Raw genomic sequence first — 11,682 nt, forward strand, 5'->3', positions numbered from 1 at the left:
AAGATGCAGTAGATGGTATAGAGTACAGTATATACATATGAGATGAGTAATGTAGGGTATGTAAACATTATATGAAGTGGCATTGTTTAAAGTGGCTAGTGAAACATTTTTCATCAATTTTTCCATTATTAAAGTGGCTGGAGTTGAGTCAGTATGTTGTTTAACAGTCTGATGGCCTTGAGATAGAAGCTGTTTTTCAGTCTCTCGGTCCCTGCTTTGATGCACCTGTACTGACCTCGCCTTCTGGATGATAGCGGGGTGAACAGGCAGTGGCTCGGGTGGTTGTTGTCCTTGATCATCTTTATGGCCTTCCTGTGACATCGGGTGGTGTAGGTGTCCTGGAGGGCAGGTAGTTTGCCCCCGGTGATGCGTTGTGCAGACCTCACTACCCTCTGGAGAGCCTTACGGTTGTGGGCGGAGCAGTTGCCGTACCAGGGGTTGGTACAGCCCGACAGGATGCTCTCGATTGTGCATCTGTAAAAGTTTGTGAGTGCTTTTGGTGACAAGCCGAATTTCTTCAGCCTCCTGAGGTTGAAGAGGCGCTGCTGCGCCTTCTTCACCACGCCGTCTGTGTGGGTGGACCAATTCAGTTTGTCAGTGATGTGTATGCCGAGGAACTTAAAACTTACCACCCTCTCCACTACTGTCCCGTCGATGTGGATAGGGGGGTGCTCCCTCTGCTGTTTCCTGAAGTCCACGATCATCTCCTTTGTTTTGTTGACGTTGAGTGTGAGGTTATTTTCCTGACACCACACTCCGAGGGCCCTCACCTCCTCCCTGTAGGCCGTCTCGTCGTTGTTGGTAATCAAGCCTACCACTGTAGTGGCTTCTGCAAACTTGATGATTGGTGGTTGTGCATGGCCACGCAGTCGTGGGTGAACAGGGAGTACAGGAGAGGGCTCAGAACGCACCCTTGTGGGGCCCCAGTGTTGAGGCTCAGCGGGGTGGAGATGTTGTTACCTACCCTAATCTGATATACTAATGTCTACCTCATTTGACCTGATAAGATTAGTGTAACAAATGTTTCAGAAGATGTTTTTGTAACTTTGAGAAGGGTTGTTCATGTGTGCAGTTCCAAACAGTGCACAGGAGACGGTTGTGAGAAGATTTGTTTGCCTTAAGCTAGGTTACCATACCCTGAGGCATGGTCGAGTAACAGGGCACAACATAAACACGGAGTCTGATATAGAGATTGTCTAATTTTAACCCACGTATAGGGGGGCTAATTTCATCCCCGTAAAGGTTTCGTTTAGGATTAGGTGTAGGATAATCTGGGCCCGTATTCACAACCACAACCCAAACTAGTAGCCTACATATCAGATGAACAGTAATTTTCATTGCAGTTACAGAGCTGTAGTGAAAACTCACTAGCGACATGAATGCAGTATGTTTGCACTGAAGGACACACACACAGGCACATACATACATACACTGACACAGCGGATAACTCAGAGCCCTGCCTTTCCTCTTGTTACCTTTGCCATTCTGTCGGACATGTGGATTTGTGTTGTATCCCCCTCTCCCCTCTTTCTTCCGTACCCCTTCCTCCACCCCCCTGTGCTCTTTCCAGCACTCCCCATTTAGTCCTGACCCCATCACCACTCGTTATGCAAATGTAACCCGCGCTCTGCCGCAGTGACGGGTGGGAGAGAGAGGGACATGTTAATAAAATCTTTGTTTTGTAACAGTAGATACTGTGTTATGGCTTGTTTCCACACTATATTGATTTATCAAGATCAAGTGCAAATGAACTACCTACATTTAACGTTATAGTCATCTGCCCATGTGATTTGCATACTATAACATACAGTATATGGCACAAAACTGCTTTCACTTTATAGCCTGCAACAAAAGCAAGTCTTGAATTCTCACATGTCATGTAGATGATCAATTTTGTCATTTCCAAAAGGTGGGAGGATTTTAAGGAAAAGAGCGGACTTACACAATCCGATACAATTGGTGAAAAGTCTGCCAGCTAGACACATCATTGGGATTGTGGGAGAGAGAAAAACAAACAAGGGGCCTCCTACAACAACTGCTACGACTGAGCAGTCTCCACTCTGAGTGCACTGAGTGCACTTGTCCAAAGACTAGAGTGGGTGTCCATGCGCTCAACACAGAATTCCAAACAGTATGATCTCTACCATGCTTCCTATCCACATGTGGACATGTGACATGCATTCACATTTCTCTTATGTGGTATTTTGATTGACAGATGCCCACAGTGTGTGGTCAGTCATGCCACCACTTACACTCATGGTTCTCAGCACCCATGTTAGACAATCGAATCCTGTMCAGTCTCACACATGCTAGTTGCTTGACTGTTAACGTTATAGTCATTTACCACACACCACAATAAAAAAAATATACATTATCCAGGAAACATTCTTGACAGTTGAGCATTCCTGATTGCATGGGAAAATGAGAAACATGATCATCTCAGTGTTCTCGGAGGTGGATGCCAGCACCAGTTTTACAGCAAGAAGAAAAGAAAGCGATGAAAAGCAATGACCACGTGAGCCCATATTAAATCATATTTCTGTCTGCACGGACAGAGTTGGGGACTTTGCATTACAAAAATAACCCATGAACAGGATGTCTTCATCCTGCTCATTCAAGTGGAAAGCAGGTGAGGATAATAACCAAATTTGGGAAGTGTGTTTAGGCCCTGTTAGAACTGGGGAGTGTGTGTGTGTGTGTGTGTGTGCGTGCGTGCGTGCGGGTGTACGCGTGTTTGTGTGGGTGTGTGTATGTATCTGCGTGTGTCTAAGCCCTGTTAGAGCTGGGGACTGTGTGTGTGCGTGCGTGCGTGCGCTGGGCACCGTCCAGGTGATGGGATGTTGAATGTGTTTGTCCTCTCCTCACTCCAAAGATAAACAGTCAGGCCTATCTCTAAAGAAAACAACTGACATTCCCCAAAGACCAATAAAGTCAGTTGTATTTTTAAACCATGTGAATACAGCCTACAAACCAACACTGTGTGCTATTATAGTGGTGGTGATGAAACGATAGAGAAACCTACTGTTTGTGACGAGAGCTGCCATCCACAATCAGCCACTTAAACGTCAACACCATCTCATATCCAAGATGGCGTAGCAGTCGGACGTGTTTTGTCTTGTCTTGTCCCGTGTAAATAGTCCTCGTATTTTTCGTATACATTTCGTATATATTTTAATTTCACTTTCCATCTAGGAACTGAATATACATTCCTACATTCCGCCTCACCCAATGTGGTACGGACCTGCTATTTTTTATACTTTAGAACCGTAACCCCAATCAGAAGCTAGCCAGATAACTAGCTACTAGCTAGTAGTCAGTTAGCCACTGCTGCGGTCTTCACCCTCACTCGGACACAGCCAGCTTCAGCTCGGGCCAATACCTGCCAGTCTGCAAAGCCGCGATATCAACCCAGAGCATATAGGACTGCTTTTTCTCTACCACATCACCGGATTCCTGACGCAAGCTCTGGACAATTACACCGTATCATCACAGCTAGCTAGCTGCAACCGAGTGGCTACTACTGGCTAACACCTCTGTCCGAAGCAAGCACCAGTTAGCCTTGAGCTAGCCTCGAGCTAGGCCCATCTGCCGGCTAGCCGAAGAGGTCTACCAGCGAATTCTTGGGCTACAATACCTCTTTTGCCAATTGGACTGGACCTTTTTTTGCCGACACAGAGCCCTGCCAATCCATCACAACTGGTCTAAATCAGCTACAAGCTAATTTAGCCGTTTATTTGCCGCTGCTAGTAGCTTTTACCTTCTGCACAGACACCAGCCCTGTTATTAGCCTGGATATCTCCACACAATTTACCAGCATCGGACTGTCTCTCGACAACAACGCCGGATTCCTGCCGTAATCCCTGAGCCACTACTTCTGATCCTCACAGCTAGCTCGCAGCTAGCGCAGCTAGGCCACTGCCACGAAGATAGCACCAGTTAGCAAACACAATTCTACAATTCACAACCTCTCTTCGCCATCCGGCTTGGATTCTCTGTCGACACGACCACGTCTGAGCAGACCCCCTCCGTCTGAGCAGACCACCCCCCGGGCTACTAACTTTAAACGCCGCGTGCTAGCTTAGTGGAGCCTCCCTGCTCCATCTACGGCTGCCCCTGGACACTATGATCACTTGGCTACATAGCTGATGCATGCTTGACTGTCCATTAATTCACGGACTCCATTCTGTTTATTTGTGTTTTATCTGTCGGCTCTGTGCTTTAACTCAGGATCTGTGTGTAGTTAATCCGACCCTCTCTGCCTAGTCGTCGCATTTTTACCTGTTGTTGCTGTGTTAGACTAGCACCCTGTTATTGCTGCTGTTATCTTACCTGTTGTTTAAGCTAGCTCTCCCAATCAAGACCTGCAATCACTTTATGCCTTATTGTATGTCTCTCTCAAATATCAATATGCCTTGCATACTGTTGTTCAGGCTAGTATATTATCATTGTTTTGGTTTGCAATGGACCCTGTAGTTCCACTCTCCGTACCTCTGACACCTCCTTTGTCCACCCCCACAACATGCGGTGACCTCACCCATTGAGACCAGCATGTCCAGAGATACAACCTCTCTTATCATCACCCAGTGCCTGGGCTTGCCTCCGCTGTCCCGCGCCCCACCATACCCCTGTCTGCACATTATGCCCAGAATCTATTCTACAACGCCCATAAATCTGCTCCTTTTATTCTTTGTCCCCAACGCTCTAGGCGACCAGTTTTGAATAGCCTTTAGCCGCACCCCTCATCCTACTACTCCTCTGTTCCTCGGTGTGATGTGGAGCTTAGGAAGGCCACCAAAAATTCTGGGATTTCCATACCCAACTATAACACTTTCCGTCAAGATAGAACTGCCAAAGGGGGAGGAGTTGCAATCTACTGCAAAGATACCTGCAAAGTTCTGTCATACTTTCCAGGTCTATGCCCAAACAGTTCGAACTTCTAATTTTAAAAAATTAATCTCTCCAGAAATAAGTCTCTCACTGTTGCCGCCTGCTACCGCCCCAGCTCCCAGCTGTGCCCTGGACACCATCTGTGAATTGATCGCTCCCCATCTAGCTTCAGAGTTTGTTCTGTTAGGTGACCTAAACTGGGATATGCTAACACCCGGCAGTCCTACAATCCAAGCTTGATGCCCTCAATCTCACACAAATCATCAAGGAACCCACCAGGTACACACCTAAATCCGTAAACATGGGCACCCTAATAGCATTATCCTGACCAACTGCCCTCCAAATACACTCTGCTGTCTTCAATCAAGATCTCAGCGATCACTGCTCATTGCCTGTATCCGCCACGGGTCCGCGGTCAAACGACCACCCCTCATCACTGTCAAACGCTCCCTAAAACACTTCTGCGAGCAGGCCTTTCTAATCACCTGGCCCGGGTACCCTGGAAGGATATTGACCTCATCCCGTCAGTTGAGGATGCCTGGTCATTCTTTAAAAGTTACTTCCTCACCATATTAGACAAGCAGGCTCCGTTCAAAAAATGCAGAACCAAGAACAGATATAGCCCTTGGTTCACTCCAGACCTGACTGCCCTCGACCAGCAAAAAACATCCTGTGGCGAACTGCAATAGCATCGAAGAGCCCCCGCGATATGCAACTGTTCAGGGAAGTCAGGAACCAATACACGCAGTCAGTCAGGAAAGCAAAGGCCAGCTTTTTCAAGCAGAAATTTGCATCCTGTAGCTCTAACTCCAAAAAGTTCTGGGATACTGTAAAGTCCATGGAAACAAGAGCACCTCTCCCAGCTGCCACATGCACTGAGGCTAGGTAACTCGGTCACCACCGATAAATCCGTGATAATCGAAGACTTCAACAAGCATTTCTCAATGGCTGGCCATGCCTTCCTCCTGGCGACTCCAACCTTGGCCAACAGCCCCGCCCCCCCGCTGCTACTCGCCAAGCTCCCCAGCTTCTCCTTTACCCAATCCAGATAGCAGATGTTCTGAAAGAGCTGGAAACCTGGACCCATACAAATCAGCTGGGCTTGAACAATCTGGACCCCCTATTTCTGAAACTGTCCGCCGCCATTGTCGCACCCCCTATTACAGCCTGTTCAACCTCTCCTTCGTATCATCTGAGATCCCCAAGGATGGAAAGCTGCCGCGGTCATCCCCCTCTTCAAAGGGGAGACACCCTGGACCCAAACTGTTACAGACCTATATCCATCCTGCCCTGCCTATCTAAGTCTTCGAAAGCCAAGTCAACAAAGATCACTGACCATCTCGAATCCCACCGTACCTTCTCCGCTGTGCAATCCGGTTTCCGAGCCGGTCACGGGTGCACCTCAGCCACGCTCAAGGTACTAAACGATATCATAACCGCCATCGATAAAAGAATTACTGTGCAGCCGTCTTCATCGACCTGGCCAAGGCTTTCGACTCTGTCAATCACCATATTCTTATCGGCAGACTCAGTAGCCTCGGTTTTTCTAATGACTGCTTGCCTGGTTCACCAACTACTTTGCAGACAGAGTTCAGTGTGTCAAATCGGAGGGCATGTTGTCCGGTCCTCTGGCAGTCTCTATGGGGTACACAGGGTTCAATTCTCGGGCCGACTCTTTTCTCTGTATACATCAATGATGTTGCTCTTGCTGCGGGCGATTCCCTGATCCACCTCTACGCAGACGAACCATTCTATATACTTCGGCCCTTCCTTGGACACTGTGCTATCTAACCTCCAAACGAGCTTCAATGCCATACAACACTCCTTCCGTGGCCTCCAACTGCTCTTAAACGCTAGTAAAACCAAATGCATGCTTTTCAACCGTTCGCTGCCTGCACCCGCACGCCCCGACTAGCATCACCACCGGACGGTTCCGACCTAGAATATGTGGACATCTATAAGTACCTAGGTGTCTGGCTAGACTGCAAACTCTCCTTCCAGACTCATATCAAACATCTCCAATCCAAAATCAAATCAAGAATCGGCTTTCTATTCCGCAACAAAGCCTCCTTCACTCACGCCGCCAAACTTACCCTATGTAAACTGACTACCTACCGATCCTCGACTTCGGCGATGTCATCTACAAAATAGCTTCCAATACTCTACTCAGCAAACTGGATGCAGTTTATCACAGTGCCATTCGTTTTTGTTACTAAAGCACTTATACGACCCACCACTGCGACCTGTATGCCCTAGTCGGCTGGCCCTCGCTACATGTTCGTCGTCAGCCCACTGGCCCAGGTCATCTAACAGGCTATGCTAGGTAAAGTGCCGCCTTATCTCAGTTCACTGGTCACGATGGCTACACCCACCCGCAGCACGCGCTCCAGCAGGTGTATCTCACTGATCATCCCTAAAGCCAAAACCTCATTTGGACGCCTTTCCTTCCAGTTCTCTGCTGCCTGCGACTGGAACGAATTGCAAAAATCTCTGAAGTTGGAGACTTTTATCTCCCTCAACAACTTTAAAAATCTGCTATCCGAGCAGCTAACCGATCGCTGCAGCTGTACATAGTCCATCTGTAAACTACCCACCCAATTTACCTACCTCACCCCCCATACTGCTTTTTATTATTTACTTTTCTGCTCTTTTGCACACAGTATCTCTTCTTGCACATGATCATCTGATGATTATCACTCCAGTGTTAATCTGCTAAATTGTAATTATTCGATTTATTGCCTACCTCAATGCCTTTTGCACACATTGTATATAGATTCTCTTTTTTTCTACCATGTTATTGACTTGTTTATTGTTTACTCCATGTGTAACTCTGTGTTGTCTGTTCACACTGCTATGCTTTATCTTGGCCAGGTCGCAGTTGCAAATGAGAACTTGTTCTCAACTAGCCTACCTGGTTAAATAAAGGTGAAATAAAAAAWWAAAAAAAAWTCCAAACCTCCATGGACTGGGCAGTGGCGGTAAGCTCTCCTCCCTTCCGCCACAGGTCACAGCCCTGCCATGCAATGGAGGCCAGCAGCATGATAGTCTGTAGCACATTGAAAAATGTCACAGGGAAATGGCAAAGGCGCAGGCTAGGTTATCTTTCTGCAAACAGCCAATAGCTGTACAGAGATTTGATCTCTCCACTGTCCRGAGGAATTTGCTGTATATCTGCATTACTATTGTATGGTTAGGGCTGGTCTGGTTTCCCATGTAGAAATGGATACTGATTGTGTCTGAGAATGGGAACAGGACGTGGCGAGAAGCTTAGTTTGGGTGCTATCCCTTCCATTGGTTTCAATACAGATTTGGAAGACAAAGCCACACACACACACCCTTATAAAACTGTGCCTGATGGTCATGCTACACGTAACATTTCCATATCATATTCCAATAACATTCWCKTATCTCCTTCCACCCTCATGCTGAGTTACATTAGGCCCACTGTAGCACTCTGGTGTCAGATGGATTACAGAAAGGGCTAGTGCGTATGTCTGGTGTCATTAGATCACAATGGTGACAAGAAGGTTGCCGATGACAATCTGGCGTAGGTACAGATGATTGGATGATTGCCCTGTCATTACTAGCAGGGAACCCAATCAAAAGTGGAGGACTTGATTAGACCCCTGGTGCAGTTTGTGTCCTGAGTGTTAAATAGAATCACCACTGTGTTAAGAAGAAGAAGAATAGGAAATCTCACATGCATGACATAGCCCACATGTTCTTAACAAAGTATGTGGACACTCCTTCAAATTAGTGGAATCGGCTATTTCAGSCACACCTGTGTGTAAAATCYAGCACACAACCATGCAATCTCCATAGACACACATTTGCAGWAAAATGGCCTTACTGAAGAGCTCAGTGACTTTCAATGTGGCATCATCATGGGATGCCACCTTTCCAACAAGTCAGTTAATCAAATTTCTGCCTCGCTAGAGCTGGCCCGGTCAACTGTAAGTGCTGTTATTGTGAAGTGGAAACATCTAGGAGCAACAATGGCTCAACTGTGAAGTGGTAGGTCACACAAGCTCACAGAACAGGACCGCCGAGTGCTGAAGCACGTAGCACGTAAAAATCGTCTGTCCTCGGTAGCAGCACTCACTAGCAGCACTCTGGAATTGTAACAGGGTTGGTTATGTTTCCACTTGCCTCGATGTCAGCACAATAACTGTCTGGAGCTTCATGAAATTGATTGCCATGGCCGAGCAGCCGCACACAAGCCTAAGATCACCATGCACAATGCCAAGCMTCGACTGGAGTGGTGTAAAGCTCACCACCATTGAACTCTGGAGTGATGAATCACGCTTCACCATCTGACAGTCCAATGGATGAATCTGGGTTTGGCGGATGCCAGGAGAACACTACCTGCCCCAATGCACTGTGCCAACTGTAAAGTTTAGTGGAGGAAAAARTATGTTCTGGGGCTGTTTTTCATGGTTCGGGCTAGGCCCCTTAGTTCTGGTGAAGTGAAATCTCAACACTACAGAATGCAATGACATTCTAGACGATTCTGTGCTTCCAACTTTGTGGCAACAGTTTGAGGAAAGCCCTTTCCTGTTTCAGCATGACAATGCCCCTGTGCACAAAGCGAGGTCCATACAGAAATGGTGGAAGAACTTGACTGGCCTGCACAGAGCCCTGAACTCAACTCCATCAAACACCTTTGGGATGAATTGGAATGCTGACTGCCAGCAAGGGCTAATCACTCAACATCAGGGCCCGACCTCACTAATGCTGTTGTGGCTGAATTGAAGCAATTCCCCGCAGCAATGTTCCAATCTAGTGGAAAGCCTTCCCAGAAGAGTGGACAGCAAAGGGGGGACCAACTCCATATTAATGCACATTATTTTGGAATGAGATGTTCAACAAGCAGGTGTCCACATACTTTTGGTCATGTAGTGTACCTCTCTCAGTCAGAGACTGTGAGGAGGTCCCATGTATATCACCAAGGTGTCTCAGGTATGCTGACTATAGTCAATACCCACTCAGCTATAACAAGCCTCTATTGTTCTGGGGCTCCCTTCGGATATTCACCTTGGATCTCTCTCTCTCTCCATCTCCCTTCATCTTTCTCTCCTCTGCTGTCCATCCCTCCCTCTCTCTCTCTTTCCAGCAGCAGGTGGTCTCTAGAAGGATTGATTTCAGTTTCGGCTGTCTCTCTGTTTAATGAGTAAACACTCCCTGAACACAGGGAGAAGATAAGGCACAGATCTCATTCAGAATACTAGAGACCTACTGTGTATCGTTCTGTTTTTGTATTGTTCTGTTCTTGTATTGTTCTGTTCTTGAGAAGGGAATATCCACACCCCTATTTCATGTACATTTAATAGTCAAATTACCTCTCCCTTTTGCCTGACTGTTGTTGTAAGTCACTGTCCTTCATGTTATTTGCCTGAACAATCAGCAATCAGTTAAAAACTTTTCATAATGATGTGTCCGTAGAAGCTGTACTGAATGAGGACAGGAGAGCATCAGGGGAAAACTGCTGATATAATGGCTCTGACCAGTCACTGTTACACAGCAACTCATTGACATTGTGCCTAAAGTATGTGTTTAAAAGATCTAGAGTGCTTTTAGCCTGATTGAATAGTGACATAACGTCAGCGTAATCCTTTTCCAAGGATACGGTTTGTGATTTTTGGAAGGTCCTTGAAATTCAATAGCCTTTATGCTGGGTTATGTATGACTTACAAAGCAAGCCCACTGTTTTTCCACTAAATGTACTGTACGAACCAAATCAATGTTTATTGGTCACGTACACAGATTTGCAGGTGTTACAACAGGTGCAGCGAAATGCTTATTTTACTAACTCCAGCGGTGCAGTAGAATGTCTTGCAAATACAATATAAATACACAATTTTTTATTTTTTTTTAAATGTAAACCAGAAATAACAATCCAAAGTAGATACACTGAGTATACCAAACAGGTGCAGTTAAGGTGCAGTTAATACAGGTAATGAGTGGAGAACAGGAGGGCTTCTTGAAAAAAAACGAACAGGTCTGTGAGAGCCGGAATTTTTACTGGTTGGTAGGTGATCAAATACTTATGTCATGCAATAAAATGCAAATTAATTACTTAAAAATCATACAATGTGATTTTCTGGATTTTTCTTTTAGATTCCGTCTCTCACAGTTGAAGTGTACCTATGATAAAATTACAGACCTCTACATGCTTTGTAAGTAGGAAAACCTGCAAAATCAGCAGTGTATCAAATACTTGTTCTCCCCACTGTATATTACGATGAGCTATGTCGAGAATACGGTATATCAAATCAAAATCAAATACATTTTTATTGGTCACATACACGTGATTAGCAGATGTTATTGCGGGTGTAGTGAAATTCTTGTGCTTTTAGCTCCGACAGTGCAGTAATATCTAACAAGTAATATCTAACGAATTACACAACATATACCCAATACACACAAATCTAAGTAGGAATGAGTTAAGACTATATAGTACATATGAACGAGCGATGTCAGAGCAGAACGGACTAATATACAGTAGAATAGTGTAGAATACAGTATATACATATGAAATTAGTAATGAAAGATATGTAAACATTATTAAGTGACTAAGATACCATAGAATAGTATAGAATACAGTATATACATATGAGATGAGTAATGCCAGATATGTAAACATTATTAAAGTGACTAGTGTTCCATTCTTTAAAGTGGCCAGTGATTTCTAATCTATGCCTATAGGCAGCAGCCTCTAATGTGCTGATGTCCTTGGTAATCTTTTTGGCCTTCCTGTGACATCGGGTGCTGTAGGTGTCCTGGAGGGCAGGTAGC

Source organism: Salvelinus sp. IW2-2015, linkage group LG9 (genome assembly GCF_002910315.2).
Source record: "Salvelinus sp. IW2-2015 linkage group LG9, ASM291031v2, whole genome shotgun sequence".
NCBI classification, from domain to species: Eukaryota; Metazoa; Chordata; class Actinopteri; order Salmoniformes; family Salmonidae; genus Salvelinus; species Salvelinus sp. IW2-2015.